Genomic DNA, 20,119 nt, shown 5'->3' with positions numbered 1-20,119 from the left:
AGACCCACACGCTTTACTGGGGATTTCAACTGCGTCAGAATGGCAGCAGTAGTGACCGACACAGTCTGCGGATGAGGAGACCGAGTTTTACAGTGCTCTGGGGTATGCTATTAAAAAAAATGATCCTGAAACAGGAAATTATAAGCAGTTGCTTCAGGAGAGCAGTGGGGCTCCTGGCTGCCAACCAGCATCCTCACCGCCATGCCTTGCTGTCCAAATGAGGAGGAAAGGATTGAAAAAAAAAAAAATCATGTGCTGAGGCCTGCAGTGTAGCTTAGGGATTGGGTGCTTGCTGATAATGCTCAATTCTCTGGGTTCAATCCATAGCTGTCTGTCTGTCTGTCTGTCTGTCTGTCTATCTATCTATCTATCAATGTATGTTCACTGTGATTCATTTGACCAGTAGGAAAATTGGTGCTGTACATTTAGCTAACAGCCTGGTCTCTGTAGTCAACTCAAGTACATATATTCCTGTTCTGCTTTCTGAAACATCATTTACCTTGTCTTGGTTCTACCTCTGCCACTGCACCAGTAAAGCTGAGACAAGAAGAGTAACTTAGCTACAAAATAGTTACCAACACTCAGGGAACTAGCAGCAGAGGTGGCTCAGGCCACACCCTTGCCGAAGTACTTCAGATTAGTCACTAGGTTAAGGTATCTTTATCCTTTTAAATCAAATTCACGACTTACTAAATGCTTAGGATTATATCTGACAAATCTGACCTTAGCTTGCACATTTCATTTAAAATCAGAATCCACTTGAATCTTTTTCACCGGGAGAAGTACAGTGATCTTGGTGAGGATGGTATGTAGGAAACACAGATGCTGTTGTTAGGGCAATTCTGAAATCTCTTTCCTATGATAAGCCTAGTTTCTTTGAAACAGTTTCTCCACTCACTGTGTCCTGCTTCCTTGACACTATGATTCATTTCTTCCTTTCCTTTTACCAGAGAAAGGTCCTCTGGACCCAGCTTGACAATCTCCCCCTAAGCCCCCAGCCCCCACCCCCATCCCCACCACTCCAATTTCCCTGGGCAGTGAGCTGGGAGGTCACTACCACATAGCATTTCTCCTGCCAATGTCTTGGTAAATAGCAAAAGAGGGAAATCACGTTGTGTTTCATAGTCAGAAGGGAAGTAACAAAATCTACGCTTGTAACTACCATTTCTTCCTCTGCAGTGATGACGCTGTTGGCTGTTTTGGTTTGGTATTTCTGTCAGTATTTGAAATTTGGAAGTTCTATCATGAGAATAGTAACTACAGGGTTAAAAAGGAAATGTGTGTAGTTCAGAGTTCAACCTAGCTCTGAGATATAGGGAACAAGCAAGAATCAGCCAATTTAGCTGGAAAAGAAATGTGTCCTGTTATCCACCGCAGCTCATCCCAGCTTTATCAAATGTTACCATCTCTCCTGGCTCCCCATCTTTAGGTCTGGTTCCATTTGGTACGCAGCACAAAACACATTGTGAAGAATTCACCCCATCCTGCCCCTGTTTGCTAATGCAGTGTATTGAGAGAGAGAGAGAGAGAGAGAGAGAGAGAGAGAGAGAGAGAGAGAGAGAGAGAGACAGACAGAGAGAGAGAGAGAGAGAGAGAGAGAGAGAGAGAGAGAGAGAGAGAGAGAGAGAGAGAGAGAGAGAGAGAGAGAGAGAGAGAGAGAGACCTACACCATGTTTATTATTCAAATGTTCATTTTAGGACCTCTGATCACCCATATCCTGACCTGTCCCTTAATGTCCCTGGCATGTGCTCATCTCAAATAATTTGTTCTATTTAAACATGGAAAAATCCAATCTACATCTCGCTTATGGGCAGGGACTGCATATCCATGGGCATACATATCCTGAAGAATGATGAGGAATGAGATTTAAATGTAGAATTTTCTTAATGAATCACCCTTGATGGTACTAATGTGTTTCCCTCTACTGCTGGGTATTAAGCCACTCTGTCAATTTCTGGACATTAGCCAGAACCTGATTGCTTTGTTAGGTGTATCAGCTTTTGCTCAGAAATCAACTGTAGAGTATAACATCTAGTCCTGAGCTTGTCACTCAAAGCCTTCTGTAGGAGGGTCTAATTATATTTCAGAAAATTCTTCTACACAGGCTTTCAACTACCTCTAAATGGACAGACATTTGCAGGGTTCCCCAAACAAAGATAGCTTGGCTTACATAACTTGAAGCTGTTTACTTAGCAGGCCGTTCTAATTTCTTTTCAGCCTCCCCAAGCCAGCTCAAGTCCTATGTTTGCTTTTCTTTTGCCTGTCTTTGAAACTCTATTCGTTACTATCAGTCACATTTACTTAGAAAAGAGTGGCTTACACTCTCGTAATTTTTTCGTACCGTTTTATTGTTTTTTCATTTTGGATTTATGTCATGAGCTTTATTACTTATGATTTCTATTAAGATTTCTAGATGCTAAACTTACTGGGAGGTCAGAAACAGATAACTATGGAATTTTAGATTCCCTTTGGGGTCCATTTATGTATCTGGTGCTTTCTGATGGATCAATATTTTCCTATTAGGTTGGTGCCTGCTGGCAGGGGATGACATTGCAGAATGTATCCAGTGCTGAGGCCCAAAGCATACATTTTCCACTTTTCTAGCACTGTAAAGCAACCTCATGATATAAGAAGCACTGTTTATCGATAGTGTATCATTTTAAAACCACAATTTTCTTTTCTGTCCTCCTTCAATCTCTTGATTAAATTGTTTTTATTTCCACAATGGTCAAAGCCAACACATTCTCCTAAGGGCCAGCTGCTATGCAGTTGCTAGGTGTCCCTGGAGGAGAAATCAAATTGTTCAGCTGATAACCTTTACTATGGGGTTAACTTGAGAGTTTAGGAATATCATCTGACAAATTAAGGGGCAGTTTGCCTTGGAGCTGTGAATGCTTTTATAAAATAAAAGTAAAGTCGTCAACTATTGGGAGATTTTACCATGAAGCGATTACAGAAATTGCAAATTATCTTGTGCTGGGAATGGCAAAGTGTGGAAATCAACAATAAACAAACAAGCGGGTCCCATCACGGGGTCTGCATGACTGTTCCCTAGATGGTCCTTACACCTCACTGCTCCCACCTCTTTTACTACATTGTCCTCGATTTTCAAAATTCTAACTTAAAATTAAGAAAACAAACCTTATTCTTTTTCCTACTGAAGCTTTTCAATGAAATAAATGTTAAATCCATGTCGTGCTCACATTTTCTCAGCTAACTAATCTATATTTAGCTATCTAGCTGGCCATTCAGCCTCTTTCTCCCAGCTCTTCACTCTTTGCCAAATTGATTGCAGTCCTATACCCCTTTCCTTCATCTTCTACTATTGAATACACCCAGCAGTAATTACTAACACTCAAGCACATAACTCAGGCAGCATTAGGCTTTTCAGTTGACGCAACTATGCAGAGCTGTCTGGATGTGCACTATGATGTTAAATGATTTAAATAGAATCCTGCTCATATTTTCTCTCCCACTTACCATCAATGAAACATAGTTGTTTATTATATCTTAAGATTTCAGAGTTATAAACTCACACGCTGCTACATAATTTTGAATACATTTCCACGGAGGCAATTTACATTTACACACAATGATATACCAGCATATACATACACGAAAACACATTTTTTTTTCATAAAAAGGATAAACAACCCACAAATAAGTAGCTGGGGATAAAATAACCCCTTTTCAAAGGCAGGGGATTTTAGAAGACAGATGATTGGAGTTATGGCTAAATAAACACAATTCAAGATCTTTGGAGAGGGTCTTTAAAAGGGCTCATGCTACCATTTCCTTAATGCATTACATACATCTTTACATATGACGCTGTTACTCTTGCTTACTAACTGCCAGAAGCATAGCATTTTTAGTATTAATACTTTTATGGCAATTATGAAAATCTAAATGGAACAGATATTTATCCTTGTGACGAGTTTTGTTCATGCAGAGTCTCCTAGCCTCAGAGAAGAAAATAATTATCATGACCTCAGCAAAATCCTGCAGGGTCATAATAGAAATTGCAGTGAATCTTGGGGTCAGATTCCTGCTTCAGCCTAGCACCAAGGTTCTTCCACTTGCATAACCCTGAAGGACATGTTTGTGTTCTCCCAGGGATGACCATTCTTAATGTCAAAATCTAAAGAAATCGTTCTGCCATAGCCAGCGTTTATAGGAAACACACTAACTCCAAAGCCATGGCCAAAGAGATTGGCATTTCTTTTAGGCTGTGTATGCATGTTTCTACTTGGTTTTAAAGATAGATGGAGAAAGAAGAGGGGTTCATTTCTAAATCAATTCTACTTAGTTCAGATAACCCATATTTTTAATTAAAAAAACACACTAGGGAGGGAACTGTTGTATAACTAGATAGTGCTAGCATCTTCATACATGCCCATTCAAGCCCACCTAATATCAACAGACATATCTACACTTTGCTAAAAGCAAAAATTGCAGTTTTCATGCTGTAATGGAGGATAAGTGACTATTTTTTAAAAGTGTGTTTATTTTCTGTCTAAACCAAGGACCAGGGAGAAATACAGAGGCTTCTACAAGTAGTGTATTATTTCTTGAAGCTACGTGGGAGGTGAGGAGGAGAACAGGCAATTGTCTGTAAATAAATCCCTGTTGACAGGATTTATTCTTCTATCTTTATTTTAGTCTTCTATACCAGCTCTATTAAGAGTTTCTGCAAGACTGGGATCTAAGAGAGAAAATTTGGCGGCCAGCCCTGGCCAGGCATCTCTGCAGCAGGTACTGCGACGCTGCAGCCGGATCGCTGTCCGCGGTGCTGAAAGGTCAGGGCGCCGACTAGGGCTTTGGGCTCTCCTGTCCAGGGTGCTGAGCTTCGGCCGCCACAGCCCCCCAGCCTAGCCCACCGCGCCAACCCTCTGCAGAGCTCTCCCACTCAGCAGCACCCGCCCGCCTGCAGCTGACGTGGGGCAGTCGGAATAAATCAAGTCTGCGGGGCATGGAGACTGCTGTCGCTGCTGCAGCTCAGCTTACCCAGGGCGGGAACTCCCTCCTTCTACTTTCGCCTCCTCAGCGCCCACACCCTGCCTTCTTATCTCCCTTGAGTAGCAGTGCCCTAAAGACAACAGTCATAATCATAAGGTTGGAACGAATGACAAGATCGTGTTTTGCTTTTGAATTTTAGTCTACAGGAAAAACAACAAGAACAACAAAACCCTAATAATCTAAACATATCCCAAAGCTGCATCGCAAGATGGAAGAGGGTCCCATGGCTGCTTCAAAAGAGTAAGTTAGTATTCTGCACACATCCTAGCTGCTTCTTCCCACCGCTCCATCTGCAGTGTCCCCATTCACTCCTTCTCCAAACAGCTCACCTCGAAAATACTTTTTATGTGGCCCCAGGCGAGAGTCTAGGCAGAGGTGCACACAGGGAATACCGCACCCTAAGTGCACCAACACTTGTGTTTGCCCAGGCTCACTTGCTCGGGCTGCCAGCTGCAGTCCTTCTGTGTATGCAGCCTTCCCCGGCCTGGACCACGGTCTGAGGTGGGGGCTCTTTACCTTGGCTTCTCCAGAGGATGCTGTCCGCTGATCCCTGCAGGTCGCAAGAGTGGAGGAGCCGTCAGGCAGGGAGGGAAGGAAAGACAGCTCCTGACCTCCCCGAGGTTTCGTCTTCAATGCAACGTGAGCTCTGCCCTCATCAAAGATGGCCGTTCCTTTGACGTCAGCAGCTTTTAATAGCCCGCTCCTCAAGGGGCGGGGAGGAAGTGTGCTGGGGGAGGGCGGAGGGAGGAAGGTGGCTGGGGGCGGTAGGGGAGGAGCCAGGAGGTGCGGAGCGCTTGACTCAGCTCCCCGAGCACTTTGCAGCAGTCCTTTTTATTTCAATCTTTTATAAACATCCAAATGGAACGATTCTTTTGACTCCATTTTAGCACCTTCTTGGGAAAACACGCATCTCTTGTTTTTCTGATGGCCTATGCCTTTGCTTATGTGTATACGTATATGTGAATATACGTATGTATATACGTGTGTGATGTATATACAATTATAATGCAAATACATAAATGTTTATATGTTAAACGTTCCCCTGCTGCCTTTTCTTTGGTTTGAGACACGAGAGGAAGGCAAAAGAGTAGAGGAGTGATAAGGGGTTAGGATAAATTTCTGCTGCGATCTATTTTTCTCCAGCGAGGAGGATCGGTTGGAAGAGGCATTCCGTTCCCCTGTCACCAGCTCCTTACATGACCAGGTTACTAGAGTTGCTATTTTTATGAGTGATTACTGTATCAAAGCAGCATTACAGGGTTGAAGTTCTCATTTAATCATGGCCACTTGGGGAAAGGCTCACACTTTCTTTTAAAGTACGTCAGAACAATTATCATCGAGATAGCACCTGAGTCAGGAAAGGGGAGAGGGGAAGCTAGTTAGCCCTTCCACCTTGGTTGCAGGGCTTTGAGTTGGGAGTTGTTTGCCCAGGGCTAATAGATGACGCTGTTTCCGGTTGAATTTGCAGTCGGAGCCTGGGGTGGTGTTCGGGTTTCTTAGAACGGTACATGCTTGTCTAGACATCGGGAGGGAATGTGGCTAGGACCGGACAGAATTCTGGAAGGTCATTCCTTGCTTGCGCAAGCCCCGGTACTTGAAGAGGCCGACCCTCAGGGCGAAGCTCAGGTCTTGGTATGAGCAAGAATATCTCCTTCTGCTGGTCAGATGAAAGATTAGAAGTAATAACCACACAACATAATCCTGTCTTCACTTGCTGTGCGTCAGGAGCCCGGGAGGGCGGGCTGCGGGCGGTATGCAAATAGTTCGGTGGTGCAGCCTCTGGATGATTCACAGGTGTTGGGGAGGCTGTCGGGGTTCTAAGCAGGGAGGGAGAGCTGGGGAGCGCGTGGGAGGTGGGGGACCTCGTCTGAGGAACTGTTTGTACTTTTCCGCGGAGGATGTGATCAGAAGTCGTGCCTTGCAATCTTAAAACTTGATGGCCTCTTAGGCGATGGAAAATCCTTTTCTCTTAGGGGGAAACGTTTAAAGGTGGATCTGAAAAACAACCCCGTCTCAACAACACATCTCTCTCTCTCTCTCTCTCTCTCTCTCTCTCTCTCTCTCTCTCTCTCTCTCTCTCTCTCTCTCTCTCTCACACACACACACACACACACACACACACACACACACAGGGGGCGGGGCGGGGGAGAAGGGCGCACTGCCTTGCCTTAAAGACAAGCTGAGGTAATAAAGCTTTTAATTGTAGGCAATTGCGGGTTAAGAAGCCTGGGAGCCAAGGGATGAGGAAAAAGACTTGTAAATGGATTGCTCTGAGGAGAGGAACACAATTCATTTTTTCTTAAAGATACCCGGATCCAAAAGATATTTTGAAATCTTAGTATTTGCTATGATGATGACGTTTGGATTTTGATTAAAGGCATGTTGGATTTTTATTTTTATTTCAGATTCCTGAAATATTGCTGCTGAAATTTGCTTGCTTATTCATTCAACATTTGATGCGTCTATATGATAGAGAAAAAAATATGTGCAGTCCTCACTCAGTTGCCACTCCAGCTCTTATTTTTATTATAAAGCTAACAGGGATAGGTTTAAGAATATAATCCTTTTCAGTTAGGATATGACTTGAAAAAAGGCAGCATGCAAGGTTGGCAGAGATAAACCAACTAACCTGCAAAAAGGAGAAAGAAAAAATATATATGGCCCTCCGACTAGAAATCATTCAGGCAGAAAGTTTGTGAAAGAATGGAGGTGGGGGATTTTCCAAATTTAAAAAAAAAAAGTACGTCACTGATGGAGCCTCATTCTACAGGCAAAAGTGATGTGGCAGATACCCGAGAGAACTCCCGGGTGTTCTGAATTTTCAACTGAAGATTCCTCATACTGACAACTTCAAAAAAAAAAAAAAAAAAAAAAAATACAGAGAGGAAGAAAGAGTAAGCCTTAGTCATGGCTTCACAGAAAATATCACTGGTCCTGCAGAAGGAGGTACAAGCATGGTTCATATCTGAATGTTTCTTCAGCAAATTATGTTGTATGAGAGTTTCTTCACACTTGGGTAGCACAAAGGTCTAAACTGAGAGACCCTGGAAACATAAAAGCTATCTGTGCATGACAAGTAATCCTTAATGTACTTTGAATATCATAACGAGATTTCCCCCAAGGGTGTTTCCAGTGTTCCATTAAAATAAAGCAAAACTAACAGAAACTCCTATGGTGATTCTTGACAGTTGAGGGCCATCGGATTTATGTTACTCTGAGTTTACAATGATCTGACCCTCCCAAAGAAGCAGGGTGAAGAAAATTTTGCTCCGAAATTATCTAGCTACTTCCGAGTCCCCTCTACAAAGAGCCAGTATGTAGAGTAACTAGTACTAAGGATCCTGCTGCTGTGCTAGATGGATATTTATGCTATGCTAATGCAATCTCTGAAAGCTCTCTGGTACACCATGCCCCAGAGTATTCCAATTTGCAATGGTTAAGCTTGGAATACTAAGTAAAGTTCAAGATTTATAGCCAAGTGGGAGGCTCAGGCAGGGGCTTCATTGTGAGTTCAAGGTCAGCCTGGACTATACAATCACTTTGAAGCTAGGCTGGGCTTTATAGTAAGACATTGCTGAAAAATTCCAAAATATAAATGAATAAATGAATGAATAAATAAAAATACAGAGAACAGAAAACTCCAAAGACCCATAGTTGGCTTGATAATTACTATTTAATAAAAATGTTTTTTTATGAATTATTTTTGTTTGACAACTTCATGCATGTATATATTATTTCTAATTATTCTCTCTTCCATATTCTCTCTTATATTTTTTCCCATCATCTTTATACTTCCGTCTTCTCCCGTTTCCGTACCACTAGGTTCACAACTATGGGTTTTGTTTTGTGGCCCAAGTAGTTTCACTGGAGGCTCTATGTGCAACTGGATTGGAAAGGATCAGTGGAGCTTGATGAGGTCATCAGTGAGTGCACAGCTGAAGGCAATGATCTCCATTCCCTCCTGCTGGCAGTAGCCAACCATTCAGAGTGGGAGGGCTCTGGAGTCCCACCCATACCTGACAGTTGACAGGCTGGTTCTTTTGCAGACCTAGTTCATGATTCTAATGGCCGTTCCTTGCCTAGTAGATGGTATTTTACAACCCTTCTTTCTCCCCATCTTTGGGCTTGTCTAGTCCTTCCATCCCTACTTCCCCAGTGTTCCCTGAGGAAGGAATGGTATAAATGTCTTGTTTAGGGCTGACCACTCATCTTCCACTTATTCTCATAGTAGTAATGAGTTTCTGCATTCTCCATCATTTACTGGAACAGGCTTTCCTGATTAAGTCTGCCAATGGTGTTTGTCTTAACATGTTTAGAAGGTAGCATAATACTATGTCAGTTTTATGAAATATTGTATGAATTATCCAAAGCTGGCTCTGAAGTAGTTTTGAAGTACCCAGCTAGAAAATGCTTGTGTTGGGCTGAAGAGATGGCTCAGTGGTTAAGAGCACTGACTGCTCTTCCAGAGGTCCTGAGTTCAATTCCTAGCAACCACATGGTGGATCATACCCATCTGTAATGGAATCTGATTCCCTCTTCTTGTATACACAAAAAACAGAGCACTCATATTCATAAAATAAATACATCTTTAAAAAAAGAAAATGCTCTTGTCAATGCCCTCCTTTGGATATACCTGGAACCTTCTAATAGTTCATGAAGATCCTTGAAGGACCCAAGTCTTGGACAAAAGAGCACACATTTAATAGATGAGCTGTTGTGCTTCTTTGGTTTGCTTTCCACATGACTTGTTTGCCCTGTTCTCTTTGTGTGTTCTCATAACTGTCCCCCAACCCCTATCCTAGTCCTTACACACAGTATTTCCAAGAGCAAATTCTCTAGGTCTAAATTCCAAAGCTACTTTTATTCCACAAACCCTGTGAAACAAGGGCATGTCTTATGAGAGATCCAGGAACATTAGTTGTTTCTGATTTACTATGTCAAGAAAAAAAATGTTATACACCTATAATTTTCAGTAATACTTTGTTTTCTACTAAGTGTTGTGTAGTGGAAGAAGATTGCCCACAACTGGGGCCTGGATGTTTCCACACTCCTCTTTTTTAATGCATCAAAAATATAAACTTTTACAAAAAATTACCATACAAAATATGAGTTTCGCCATATCACATTCATTTATAAGGGTAATTATATTTCAACCATCCCCCTTTTCCACTATGTTCTCCCATGATCCTCTCCTGCCACCATAGCTGCTTCATTTTCTTCCCCTATTCAGTTTCTCTTTCTGTTTCCTATTACATGTGTACCATTCTTCTCTCTATTACCTGCCCATCTTCCTTACACTTCTTCCTCTCCTCTCATGATTCCCTTCCTAGATATTCTCTCTCTCTCTCTCTCTCTCTCTCTCTCTCTCTCTCTCTCTCTCTCTCTCTCCTACACACACTAAATGTTCCATAAATGAGAAAAACACAGTGTTAATTTTTTCCATAATTTTCAGACTCTATACATGAATATATTCTAAATCATCTCCAATGCTGAACATGCTTGTGACCAGGAAGAGAAGAAAAGCTTTGTGACAATGGAGGATGGGTAGAGGAAAGGAGAAATGGTACCCAATTTAAGCAGACTAAAAGAAAAAAAAATAGACATAATTAACCTTTATGAAGTCTTTCAAAAAATCATACTATGTCTGTGCCCTCTCTATGCCTCAGTTATCGCATATGCACTAGTCTCTAAGTATGATTAGGCATGCAGAATCCTGTCCGGTTTTGTGAATTATTGGTTAAGTTCCAGAAATATATTATTTTGATGGGACATCATATCTCTAGGCAATGACATGAAGTTCTGCTTTAACACAGAGGTTGACTCTCCATTAGGTAACAGCTAGATATGTATCACTTATTCGCTTTAGGCCTAAGTTTATCCATCTATATTAGTCCATTCAATTAGTCAAAATCTAATTCTAGTCACTGTTCTTGGTATTGGGATACACTGAGGCTGGGTTAGAATAAAGGAGACAGTTGAGAATTGGATAGATTGAATATAATCTAGTAAGTATGCAGCTGGAATTTGAGCTCAAGGATCCAAGTTCACAATCACCATGTACTGGCGCGTACTCTCCCTGTTCCACCAAACGCATTCCCTGCCCCTGCAGTGGATATCTCCACATCAGTATATTTGTGCATGCCTTTTCTCATTAGTGGTATAAGAGGGCACAAGTCTATGAGGCACTGGTTTGGTTGTGTGAATAACGAGTTTGGTTGGGGCACTTACAAGGGAAGGGCTGTTTATGTCAAGTAAATAGAAGAAAAATATTCAAAGGAGAAGGGCCCAAAACAAGGAAGGATGGAAAGGAGGAAACTGTAGGAATATCAGGCAAAGAGCCCCTTGCTCAGAATCTGGCTGAAACCTTTTGTTATTCTAGAATCAAGAATTCTAACACAATTAACAGCATTTGCTTAAGGCAGTCTCCTTTCCTAGCTAAAGATCTACAGTTTTCTAGGCTCACCAAAAGCCCAATGTATAGTAAAAGACATGTCCTAAACCTCTTGTCCAATTCTAGTGGATTCTAGTTTTATTTCACTAGATTATAATTTTATCAAAGGCACCTCTAGATATTTTTAACTTGTTTTTTATTTATTAATTTATTCATATTACATCTAAATTGTTATCCCATCCCTAGTATCCTCCCATTCCTCCCTCCCTCCTGCTTTCCCACTACTCCCCTTCCTTATGACTGTGACTGAGGGGGACCTCCTCCCCCTGTATATGATCATAGGGTATCAAGTCTCTTCTTGGTAGCCTGCTATCCTTCCTCTGAGCGCCACCAGTCCTCCCCATCCAGGGGATGTGGTCAAATATGGGGCTCCAGAGTTTGTGTGGTTTATCTTAAAATCTTACTCATTAAAAAGAGAGCTAAAAGGAACAGAAACATTTCTTAGCCAGCCTTTGAGCTATAACTTGAGAGCCACCAAAGTGGTATATATTTCTACTACTAAGACAATTTCAAATCTCCCCTGAGAAGCTCACATCTACACCTTTGTATGTATTATTCTTTCCCTAAAAATCTCTTTCTTAACCACTATGTTTAAAGTCTACATTAAAAATATCTTTTAATAAATTGGGACTTTCCCCTGAGAGCCTCATGCACATGTTTTCTGGTGTGTTTTGTCCCTGCCCCTCCCCACACCCAAATCTTTTTATTTTAATAAAGCCTAACTGGGCTTCATATTGGTTCATCCTGAAGTTCTTTGTATGGAAGCCAAGGATCTGGCTGTCTCCGAGTAGGGGGTCTCTAAAAGACTAAAGGAAATTACAGTGCTGCTGAGTCCAACAAGTGGGGCCATGTCTTCATCCCTGCTACTGTTGACACAAAAAATATAATCAAGGAGAGGATCCTAAGATTGATTCGTAGTAAGTTACCTGAATAAAAATGAAAGAAAAAAAATATTTGATGTATACTTAGTAAAGTCACACAGAAGCCTAGCAGAACAATAAGAAGTAGTACTTTGGAGAGGGATAGATGCGTTCTAAATCAGTAGTGATGTTGAGTGCTAGGAATCGGGTGGAGATCAGATTGGTACAGGTGGAAGCGAATGATTCGGGGATACAGCTGGACAGGATATGAGCATAGCCAATACCATTCCACTGGTACTGCAGCTGAGCTTTGTCTGCCAACAGGCCCTGGCTAAGCAACCGTCACTCTCAGTTACAGTAGCTTGCACCAACAACCTCATGGTCGTCCCCACGGTGCTTTCCGTCTTGCTGACTTTGGGTTCATCCAACACTGGACTCCTCCCACCAATTTTCAGAAGTCTCTTTATTGAGGGCCTCTTTTTTCTTCCTCCTTTGTTGGCCTCTCCTTTTCCACAGCAGATGGATTGAAATGGCAAAATAGTGGTTCCCTGCAGTTTAATCTGGACATTTCCCCGAGTCCCACACATGACCCCTGGGAGCTCCATATGTCCATGGAACCTGTTTTAAGTTTCCCCCATAAAAGCTTTGTAGACCAAGCCAAAGAGTAAAACATATAAGTAAACAACAACAGAAAACCCCACCCAAATCAAACCAACCAACCAAAGACCCTCAAAGCTTTCATTTGTACACTTCTTTTTAAGCTATAAAGCACTGCCATGCGCATAATCTTCATTTTATTCTAATGAAAATTCCATGAGGTATATATAGCAGTAATAAATATGTTACTACATAGAGATCTTACACTCCACTGCTGGTTCCAGCAGAGCAAGAGCTAGTACAGAAGACTTTCTATTGTAAAGCCTGTATCAGATAATACCGAATATTGATGAGTCTTCCAAAGCTCTGGACTGACCACGCTGCATAAAGAAATTCAATATCCCATTTTCATATTGAAGATTTTTTTTTCAAATTCTACTCATGTCCTTGAGTTTAACCATCATTTTATATATACACATTTATTTTTATATTCTCGGGCTCATTTATCCTCATGAATTTCAGGGTCATTTTTCTAGCTTCTTATTAGGCACTTTTGTCTAGAAGGGATAAAGGGCACCTCATACTAAACTATGGGTTATCAACTGACTTCTATTGGAATGGTTAATAGAAACAAAGCAAAGCAAAAATGAAAATACCACATGTTGGCAAGGATTGGCTGATACCAGAACCCCTGTATACTGCTGAAGAGAGAGTGGAAAATGGTATAGTCATCACGGAAAGCAACAGTGATTTTTAAAGATGGATTTATAAAAGAAATTAAATGTCAGATATGATGATTCCACTTTTGAGAACATACACACCTCCAAAATTGAATTCAGAACGAAATTATTGTGTGTCTTTGTGCATAGAAAGAAGCAACCCACTGTCCACCAATAGGAAAATGTCTATAAATACAGTGGGTGTTTTTCAGTCCTAAAAAGGAAAAAATGTTATTACATGCAGACAACAAGGAGGAAGCTTGATGACATCTTAGCAGGTGAATCAAGCCAGTGACACGAGTGCAAATACTTTGTGATCTACCTAGTGGAAGGATCTGGAGGACAGTAAGTAGGATGATGCTGCCTGGATAGAGAAGGAGAAATAGAGAGTTATCTTTCAATGAGCATGGATTTATTGCTTTGTAAGATAAAGGACACTGCTGATTGGTGCATGAGAATGTGGGTGGATTTAACGCCACTGACTTGGTACACAAACGGCTTTAGAAATTATGTCAGCACAATTAAATGACACATCATGATTGATGGACTATTTTTAGAAATCACAATTTTACTGCAGTGACGTGGGCCTTGAACACTCATCATGAAAGCCTCATTTCCAGGTGTAGCTATGGCTTTGATACGCTTGGTGAACTGTAGATAAGTGAATGGACAAGAGTCGCCTTGCTTCCTTCCTTCTGAGACTTTCCATCCGCACAATCTGTGTTTCCTTCTAAAGTGTTGGTGATTTGGCCTGCAGTTGTTCTTTTACTAAGAATAGATTATCAAATTAGTTATATTCAAGATCTGGTGGCTTCATAGTGTGCTATGAGGGTACTTCTAAACAGATCAGACGAAGGCTGGACTTCTCACACTTGCCAAATTCTTAAAGCTTGAGACAGGAGACATTTCTCACATTTGTGGAGGCTAGAGATCAATGCTAGATCTCTTCCTTAGTCATGTCCCTACCTAATATTTCCAAGACAGAGTTTTTCTCTGCACCTAGAGCTCACTTGCTGTCTCTGCAGTCCTAGCTCTTTGCCATGGACACACACCTCCTTATTTTTTGTTTGTGAGAGAAAGTCCTAGTTAGACTCTCTTTCTTCCTATCCACAGTGTTCAGTCAATTTATTTCTGGTAGAGTTACCCTTCTATTTTCTTCCCCTTAATCTATATATGCTTGGGTCATAGTCTGTTTGGGCTAGGGACCTAAAAATATGGGTGTCCTAGAAACCCTTTGTTCAAGTAAAACTCTGGAATAGTCTGGTCTGCTCATTGTGAAAACAAGGGAACCAAGGCAGAGGAACCCTACTGTTTAGCCTTCTGACTCCAGGCAATAGCTTTTCCTACTCACGGTACACATTTCAGAAGCATTTCAAATGGATGTGCAGAAGTTATCTGGGGCTCCTGATAGGTTGCTGATTCTTCTTCAGCAGGGCTATCTATGGTGGGGCAGGGGACTCTGGATTTGGGACAGGCTCATATTCAAGTCCAAACTGAAGAGTGAGCTTGAGAAAGAACCCAGACCTCTAGAGCCACAGTATGTCAATAACAAATTATGTTTTCCCACCCATTGGGCAGCAGCCGATAAGGTATTCTCTCATGCATTTAGTGACTATGAGATTTGTCACCATGCTGTTACATATAATTTAGAAGTTGGAAAATGACTATATCTTAGGTGACAAAGAGAAGAAAAGCGCCTGGCAGCCGAGCCAAGGTCTATGGGATGTCGGCAGGCTTGTGACATGCTGTGGGTACAGGGGCTATTTTGCTAGTAAGTTATAGAAATTAAAACCATAATATCTTAGGCATAAAATGGAGACATCAGCTTATATAATTAGAAAGCTTGGCTCCTGGCCTTAACTTCACACAGAACTGGATTGCTTTGCTCAGACGAATTACCTCCTGTCGTGTTGACTCATTCAGTGTAGTAAATCTGGCTACAGATGCTTTCCCAGTGGTCTGGTTTGCTTGCATTTTCTGCTGAAGGAATGCTTTGCAGATTCTTACTTAGTGGATTTGTGGTGGAATCCAAGAGTCCACACCTCTGAAATGAACTCCAGGAGATGTTGGCAATGCTTCCAAGGGCATGTTTCCATCCATTTGGGGGCTGGGATGAAGCATCTGGTGAAATCCTCTGCTCTGGTGAATTCTGCATCCTTATTGCCCTCCCTTTTAACTAGTACAGGGTTTGAAGCCTCGATATGCCTTTGATAGGCCCTGGCTGGCTATCAGTCATCTTTCTCAGGCACTATGGCAGTGGGAGGCAGCATTCCTACAAAAACCATCTTGCTACTTTAGCACTGCAGGTGCTTAAGGCGTTGGACAGAAGACGTTTCCTGGCATCAGGCCCTGGGAGGTCAGGTATTTGGCTCGCAAGCAGCATTCTACTAAATAAAGCAGGCAGAGATGACTCCACTTCCTACTGTTCGCTCATTGCTCTTTGGTCATAAATTAAAGAGCTTTGTGAAAGCACAGGTAACTTGCCTTGTTTGAGTGGGCTCCGCTCAAGTCATGTTGCACGAGAACAGGCTGTTTGTCCTACACATAGGTTGCTGAGTCAGGCCGCATGTAACTTGTGATCCATTGAGTTCCAAGTTGATTGGCAGTCCTGCATTACAGAGGTACTATATAAGTAGATTTGGGAAGATGTGTGTGTGTGTGTGTGTGTGTGTGTGTGTGTGTGTGTGTGTGTGTGTGATTTAAAAACCATTCTAAGCCTCAGTTTCTTTTGCAAAATGGGGCTAATGCCACAGGGAGGCCCTATGGATGTTAGCTAAGATAAGGGGGGGGGGGGGAAGCTTGGCTCAGAGCTTCAAGAACTGGCAGAATCAGACTTCAGACTTGCCAGCATGCAACTCATTTTAAGATGCCTTAGGGAGGAAAACACGGGAACCACCAGAGAAGAGACAGGATGAGAAAGATGGAAAGGGAAGAAACATTTAGGGATCTCTGCTTTTGTCAATCCCTTTCCTAGGGGCGTTCCTTGTTTTATAGCATCCTGCCCACCCCATCCTCTCTACCAACTTATGCAGTCAACTTTACCATCCTCACATTGTAGATGAGGAAATTATGACTAAGACAAGGCATGTGACTTTGTCAAGTCATCTGAAACTGGGATGAAAAGAAAACATAAAAACATAAATGTATGCCTTTCACTCTGATTTTCTTCCCCGTCCTATTAGTAACTTCCAAGCTAAATTTTTAACCACATTATAGTTTTGTGAGGAATATTTTGCCTAAAAATTTTCAGTATTTTTATTCAACTTTTCAACAGACATTGTTGCTTTTCCTTTTTGGCTAAAGTTGTGTGTTTCTTTTGTTTCTAGAACCAATCCATCTTCCTGTCTTGGTCTTAGAGTCTCTCTCTCTCTCTCTCTCTCTCTCTCTCTCTCTCTCTCTCTCTCCCATCTTTCCTCCTCTCTCTCACCTCCCTCCCTCCCTCCTTCCCTCCCTCCCTCACCATTTTGTTTCTTTTCTTTCTTCTCTCTGTCTCTTCACAGAACATGCTGCCTTGAGCTCTCTGTGGTTAAAATTTAAGTGGGGCACAAGTGGCTCAGCAAACTGAGGTTAATCTCAGACGTTTATTTGTTGTTTAAAAAAAAAAAAACAGTTCTTTTAGTAGTTTAGCTAGAAAGAGGCATGACAATTTTAAGATAATGTAGGAAAAACATCTTAGTTATACATAGACGACATACTTGCATTTTTATTTATTTATTGTTCAGTGAAGGTGAAGAATTGCCTGAAGCTTCAGATGTAGTCTGCATGCTCTTTGTGCTAGAATGTGACTCAATTTTTTTTTTTCTGGTGTTTTGTTTTGTTTTGTCTTATCTGTAGGAAATCTTGCCTAGGCTTGCCTTTGGTCAGCCTGATTCTTCACTTTTACTGCTTGTTTCTGTACATATTTGTGGAAGTGATAGTTGCAGAGCCCAGTGTTTCCATGTGACGTTAGATGACACAGATTGAGATGATGTGTGGATCAGAACTGGCTGGGTTAGAGTTTTCTGTGGTAACAGCTTCTTCATGAACTGTACCCTTCATGGCTTCGTCCCAGAACTCTCACTGGGGTGACAAGGGAATGGAGGAAGGACAGACACACAGACACTCATGGGACACTGGATGGGAAGAGGATAGTTTGTTGGAGCAGCTCCTACTGTGCGACAACCAAAAAACTCAGTGTGTAGTTTGGTTTTTGTTTTATAATTTTATTTAAATAATTTATTCAGATTACATCTAGATTGCTGTTCCCTCACTTGTATCTTCCCATTCCCCCTTTTTTCCTCCCTCTTTCACCTTATTCTCACCCCCTAGGCCTGTGACAGAAGGGAACCTCCCCCCACAATATCACAGCCTATCAGATCTCATCTGGGTAGTTGGCTTCCCCTTCCTCTGAGTACCACCGGGCCTCCCCACCAACAGGAAATGGTCAAATAGGGGGTACCAGAGCTCATATCAGAGTCAGGGTCCACTCTCCACACAACTGCGGAGAATGCACTGTCCATTGGGCAGATCTGAATATGGGATCTATGTTTTCAGTGTGTAGTTTGTACAGCAGGAGAACAAGGAGTTAGCTGGTCTCAATAGGATGCAGTCACCCAGAGAAGGCAGATACAGTTGCTAGTTTTTGCATATACTGATCAATTAGAAGCATTCATAGACCAGAGGAAGACTTTATCACTGCCTCTGAGCCTCATCCAAAGGGTTTGCCAGGTCCTGTGTGTTTGAGGCAGCGGTACCTCTGACATGGCTGTACAAATGTGAACAATATACATTCACTCACAACTCCTGCCAATCCTCACACATTCGCTCAGGGTTCCTAAGATCCTCACATTCCTGCCCATAACAGCTGGACCTAATGACAGTTTATCCTTTTCTGGGCCAAATGCAGATCAAGACAGCCTTTCTTCAGCATATGCTCTAGTGACTTAAGCTTCACCAGACTCCACTTTGAGATTCCATGATTGCCAATGTTTGGGAAGGGATCAAGAAAAAAAAAATGTTCATATCCTGTTCTGACTTAGCAATGTGGCTTGCTGTTTTAGGAGGCCAGGAAATAAAGTCCTCCCATATCGTTGGAGGAGAGTCAATGATTAAAAAAAAAAAAAAAAAGCAGTTATAAAAACTAGTCCAGGTGGCATCACTGAGAGCCAGATAGAAATTTGCCTTTCCTAGTCCTGTGAAGAGTAGGAACCCAGCCAGTTCACCTTTCTCTGAAGAAGGCTGTTTGTCTGGGGAATGAAATGATACAGTATCTTAACACAACTCCGAAAGCAACAGATTCCAGTGCTGTGGTGAGATGCCTTGAGATCTCTTTCTTATCCTGTCACCTAGTGAGTGGGCAAGTGGTTCACATTACATGTGCTGTTATCAGAGTCAGCTTTTAATCCATTTCCTAGGTTCTTAAAATCAATGTATGTTGGTTGTATAAAACACCACATTTCCATACATGTATATAATGTAATTTGTCATACTTCAATTTCTTTCTGTAATCCTCCATCCACTGTCCCTCCCTTCCCCCAAACAATTCATATATTCTCCTGCCTTAATCTAGATTCTGTATATAAGAAAGAATACAGGTTCTATTTATCTTTCTGAGTCTAGCATATTTTCTATAGTATGATAATTTCCAAATCTATCCATTTTCTTGCAAATGAAAAGCATTGTTCTTCTTTATGTATGAATAACACTCCAGTGTGTGGTGAGACATGATGTGTGTGTATCTTTTTTTTTTTTTCTTTTTTTTTTGGTATAGTAATTTGTTGATGGAAACCTAGTCTATTGCCATAATTTTGGCTGTTGAGAATAGGACCTTGATAAACAGGTATGTGTTGGTATCTCTGTTGTATGCTGAGTTAGATTCCTTGGGGCATGTCTTCATTTTGTGATAAAATGACCATAACAAAAGCAATTAAATAAGAAAGTGTCCATCTCACAGTTTAAAATACAGCCCATAATGAAGAGAAAATCAAGGTGGCAGGAACTTGAAGCAGATGGTCACACTATATCTACAGTCAGAAGAAGAGAGTAATGAAGAAATATATGCTACTGGTCAATTTGCTTTCACTATTTTATCTAGTCAGGATACCCTACCTAGATAAGGGTCCAGCCCAGAGTCTGTAATTAAGATAATCTTCCAAGGGCATTCTCAGAGTCCTGTGTCCCAGGTGATTCCATGTAAACGGTACCTGTTCACATTCTCACCAGCCCTGAAGATGAGTTCTTTCCACCCCACCCTGCCAGAATTTGTTGTTTAGTTTCTGAACAGTAGCAACTCTGACTAGGCTGAAAGGAAAACTGCTAGGACATTTGGTATGATGGTCCTGGTACCCTCACCTTATAAGATCCATTCACTGGCTCGAGGAAGTGGTCTGAGATAGCCAGAGGACCCTGTGGGCTCATGTAGTAGAACCTCAGAGTCACAAGCGTGCACTCAACCCATAACTTACTTCCACTACCACCATCTCTCATCATGGATGGA

At 41.7% G+C, this 20,119-nt stretch overlaps 1 protein-coding gene across 2 annotated transcripts in view; it reads right to left on the bottom strand.

Annotated features, from left to right (window-relative positions):
* The window catches only part of Snap25 (synaptosome associated protein 25), a 73,483-nt gene extending 67,782 nt beyond the window's left edge, over nucleotides 1-5,701 (bottom strand). For both annotated transcript variants that reach the window (XM_051144720.1, XM_051144719.1), the window contains exon 1: nucleotides 5,534-5,701. The gene's annotated coding sequence lies outside the window, so the exon portion shown is untranslated. The remainder of the gene's footprint in view (nucleotides 1-5,533) is intronic.
* Between the last annotated feature and the right edge of the window lie 14,418 nt (nucleotides 5,702-20,119).

This window comes from Acomys russatus, chromosome 4 (genome assembly GCF_903995435.1).
Source record: "Acomys russatus chromosome 4, mAcoRus1.1, whole genome shotgun sequence".
NCBI classification, from domain to species: Eukaryota; Metazoa; Chordata; class Mammalia; order Rodentia; family Muridae; genus Acomys; species Acomys russatus.
This window is presented reverse-complemented; position numbering and strand designations above follow the sequence as displayed.